Source organism: Elephantulus edwardii, unplaced genomic scaffold, assembly GCF_000299155.1.
Source record: "Elephantulus edwardii isolate Elephantulus edwardi_28Jun2011 unplaced genomic scaffold, EleEdw1.0 scaffold00040, whole genome shotgun sequence".
NCBI lineage: Eukaryota > Metazoa > Chordata > Mammalia > Macroscelidea > Macroscelididae > Elephantulus > Elephantulus edwardii.
In genome coordinates, this window is record NW_006399790.1 from 3,036,857 (window position 1) to 3,041,702 (window position 4,846).

The following is a 4,846-nucleotide window of genomic DNA, read 5'->3' on the forward strand; positions in this document are numbered from 1 at the left end:
TAATAAACTAAAAAAATCTTGATTTTGATCTCTCAGACATCACCTTTTCAACTGTAAATTCCATTACTTTCCTGAATGTATGGGTTGTGCTCTTCATTTGATCCCTTATTCCTTTCTGCATACACTTGTTTGTTGTATAGCCAACTGCTTCAAAGCATTTCTGACTTCCCTGACACATCATCTATTTCCAAGCCTCATTCACCTCCATCCCTGCTCTGAGACTAGTGTAGTTACAGTAGTTGTTGTTTTGTGCTATCAAGTCAGCTGTGACTCCTAACAACCCTATCAACAATGGGTCTAAAACCTCTTCTATCCTGTATCCCATTGCTATAGTCACTGTGTCAATCTATGTTGTTGAGGGTTTTCTCTTACACTGACCTTCTGCCTTTCCAAGTATGATGTCCTTTTCCAAGGACTGGCCTCTTCTGACAACATGCTCAACGTATGTGAGATGAAGAAGCTTCACCATCCTTGCTTCCAAGAAGATTCTGATTTTACTTTCTCCAATACAAACCTATTTGTTCTCTTGGCAGCCCATAGGATATTCAGTATTCTTCTCCAATACTACAACTCAGAGATACTGATTTCTGTCATCCTTAGTCATTGTCCAACTTTCATTTGCATAGCAAGCAACTGAGAAAACCTTGGCTTGGATCAGCTACACCTTACTCTTTAAGCTGACATCATTGCTCTTCAGTACTTTGTAGAGGTCCCTGATAGAAGATTTTGCTAATGTATTTCATCTTTTGACTACTGGTATGGAGGTTTTGATTATGTGTTCAAGAAAGATGAAATTGTTGAAAACATCAATCTTTTCTCCATCTATCATGATGTTTCCTATTGGCTCTGGATTACATCTGAACATCAAGAAAACAAAAGACCATGGAGGTCTTTTGTTTTCTTGATGTTCAGATGTAATCCATATTGAAGGCTGTAGTGCTTTGACTCCATAAACAAGATTGTGCCATCTTTATCACAGGTTGTTGATGAACTTTCTTCTGATCCTTATGCCACATTCTTCTTGATAAAGTCCAGCTTCTCTTATGATTTGTTCAGCATACAGACTGAATAGGTATGTACAAAGGATACATCCCTGATGGTATCCCTTTCATAATTTTAAACCTTGTGGTCTTCTTCCCTTTTGATTTTCTGGTCCCAGTTCTTTGTTCATTTCAATACTTTGCTTTCTCAAGCTGCAATTGGGAATCTTCTGTCCATGTCCTTCCCTTCTTCATTTCTTCCCTTTTCCTTGACTTCTTGATATTCTAGTGAAATTGAAATTTTCAGAATCTCTTGTAACATCTGTTTTGGTCTCTTCTTTCTTCCCTGTCTTTGCAATGACACTTTAATAATTTATATTTGGGAAGATGGCGGCGGCCAGGGCGGGGGTCCTGGGAGTACGATGGCTGCAGAGGGCAGCCCGGAACATGGTGCCGCTGGGTGCACGGACAGCCTCCCACATCACCAAGGACATACTCCCGGGGCCCTATCCCAAGACCCCAGAAGAGCGGACCGCCGCCACCAAAAAGTATAATATGCGAGTTGAAGACTAAGAGCTGTACCCGGATGAGGGCATGGGGTATGGAGACTACCCGAAACTCCCTGACCTCTCACAACATAAGAGGGATCCGTGGTATGACTGGGACCACCCGGACCTGAGGTTGAACTGGGGTGAACCACTCCACTGGAATCTAGACATGTACATACGGAACCGTGTGGACACTTCACCCACACCTGTTTCTTGGGATGCCATGTGTAAGCAACTCCTCGGCTTTATAGCATTCATGGTGTTCATGTTCTGGGTTGGGGAGATGTACCCCACCTACCAGCCAGTGGGGCCAAAGCATTATCCTTATTACAATCTGTACCTGGAACGAGGCGGCGATCCCAACAAAGAGCCTGGGCCGGTGGTTCACTCTGAGATCTGAGCAGACTTACTGGGATTTTATGCCCCCTACCTAGGACTCTCTGATTCTTAAGAGATTAACCTTAATGAAATCTCTAATAAAAAAAATTATATTTGTTTGTGTACAAAATTAATATACATTGTGTTTCATTCATGCACATGTGTTTCACATATCCCTTCATGCTATGTTTCATATGATCATTCCCATATATTGTGTTTTATAAAATTAATTATCACTGATCTCTGCCCACTATCACCCCATCTTTTTAGGTACTCACTGGATCTTTCTTAATTCTTTCTCCCTTTCCCTCTGCCCACCAAACTCTGAAACCTTTTGATTTCTCCCCCTCCCCACTCCAAACCCTCCTTTTCCTGTTCCCTTCTTTCTTTGGATTTTTATATACATCTTACTAGTTATCTTTATATTTTTATATTAATTATCTTATGCAGTATTTGTCCTTATGAGACTGAGCTAGTTCATTCAGCATAATTTCTTCTATTATGTCTTACATTATATAATGTTGTTATTGTTGATTACTTTCAATTTGCATGACTCATAGCGACCCTGTGAACAAAAGGCCTGAACCCCTCTACAACTATCAACATTTATCAAAGTTGATAGTTTCCAGAGGTATGTTGTTTAGGAAGTGAATGCCACTCCTGCATCCAAACCTGTCATAGTGTATTATTGTTTTTATGTGCCATTGAGTTGCCTGCAATATATGTACAGCAGCTCTGAACTCTTCCCTGTCCTGAGCCAATCTCTCTAATTCTGACACACCAACTCCCATTGCCCCAGTTACTGTATCAATCCATCTCATCCAGGGTCTTCCTCTCCTGCACTGTCCACTCACCCTGCTGAACATGATGTCCTTTTCCAAGGACCGATCTATCCTGGCCACAAGCCCAAAGTGAGTGAGGCGGAGCTTCAAAATTCTAGCCTCCAAGGAGAGACTTGGTTTCACCCTCTCTAAGACAGACCTATTTGTTTTCTTGGCAGTCTATGGTATGTTCAGGACTCTTCTTCAGCATCACAACTTGAAGATACCTTTTCTTCTTCTGTCATTCTTAGTCATTAGCCAACTCTCTGAAGCATAACAAGTAATTGAGAAGACCATGGCCTGGATTAGGCACACCCTTGAATCTAGACAGACATCGTTGCTCTCCAGCACTCTGGGGAAGTCCATGACAGCAGATTTTCCCAATGCAAATTAGACTTTTGATTTCCTGACTGCTGATCAGGACTGCTGGTGTTGTTTGTGGAGCCAAGCAATCTGTAATTGCTAACAACCTCAATCTCTTCTTCATCTATTATGGTGCTGCCAGTTGGTCCAGTGGAGAGAATCTTTGTCTTCTTGATGTTGAGCTTCAATCAATATTGAAGACTACAGGCCTTGACCCTTTGCAGCAAGTGCTTCAGGTCTTCTTCAGTTTCAGCAAGCAAGGTTGTGTCATCTGCATAGCATAGGTTATTAATGAGTCTCCCTCCAATGTTGATACCACACTCCTCCTTTTAAAGCCCTACTTCCTGAATGATCTGTTCTGCATACAGAGTGAAAATGTATGGGGACAGGATTCATCCCTGACACACTCCTTTCCTGATTTTGAACCATGCAGTGTTTTCTCGCTCTATTCTGAGGACTGCTTCTTGGTCCAAGTATAGGTTTCATATAAGCTCGGTCAAGTGTTCTGAGATTCCCGTTTTCCTCAAGGTTAGTCACAATTTATTGTGATCCACATGGTCAGATGTCTTTGCAAGTCAATGAAACACAGATAGGCGTTCTTCTGGTACTCTCTACTTTCTGCCAAAATCCATTTGACATAGGCAGTAATGCCATGACCTCTTCTAAACCTAGCTTGTATTTCTGGTAGTTCTTTATCAATGTACTGTTCAAATCTTTTCTGGATAATCTTCAGCAGGATTTTGCTAGTGTGTGAAATTAGTGATGTTGTTCTATAATTTTCACACTGTCAGGTCACCTTTTTTTGAATGGGAATAAATATGGATCTCTGCAAGTTAGTTGGCCAAATAGTCGTCCTTCATATTTCTTGGGGCAACTTGGTGATCACATGCAGGGCAGCATTCTGTTTGCTGAAATAGGTAAATTGGTAGTCTATCAATTCCTTGGGCTTCCCCCCACCCCCAAGTCCATCAGAGAAGCCTGCACTTCCTCCTTCATTACCATTGCCTCTTGATCATATGTCATTTTTTGAAATTCTTCTGTGTCAGCCAATTCATTTTGGTACAATGAGTCTGTATACTCCTTCCATCTTCCTTTAATGATTCCTGAATCATTCAATATTCTGCCCATAACATTATTAGTCATTGCAACTTGTGGCTTGAATTTATTATTTTTTTCTATCATTCTTATTTTTTTAATTGATTTTAACGAACGTTTACAGAGACTTTGGATTTCCATTCATTCTTTGTTGCATTTTCTCCCTGCCCACCCCTCCCCCCAATTTGCATTTATCTTTGAAAAGGAAAAGGGGAAAAAATCTTACATTGTTATTAAATTTGTCCCCACAAGTCCACTCCATTATGCTACCTTCCTTCTGGACTCCTGTGATAACAATAATATTGAATCGTATAGCCCTTTTAAACAGTTATCTCCCTCATCTGTTTCAATGCAGTATACATTATATCTCTCCTCTTTCTCTGTCTCCCCTCAACCCCTATGTCAGTCCTCTTTTATAACAGTGTAATTATGCCATATGTGTCTTTTTGTGACTGAGATATTTTTCTCAGCATAATGTCCTCCATTGACTATGCAAAGGCATTTGACTGTGTAGATCATAACAAACTATGGCTGACTCTGAGAAGAATGGGATGGATAGTTTTGCTGGGTACAGTATTCTTGGTTGAAAGTTGTGTTCTTTAAGTGTTCGATAGATGCCATTCCACTGTCTTCTTGCTCTCATGTTTTCTGCTGAGAAATC

At 40.8% G+C, this 4,846-nt stretch overlaps 1 pseudogene; it reads left to right on the forward strand.

The window, feature by feature from the left end:
• Nucleotides 1-1,367: 1,367 nt before the first annotated feature.
• On the forward strand, nt 1,368-1,928 carry LOC102854779 (annotated as a pseudogene).
• The last annotated feature ends 2,918 nt before the right edge of the window (nt 1,929-4,846 follow it).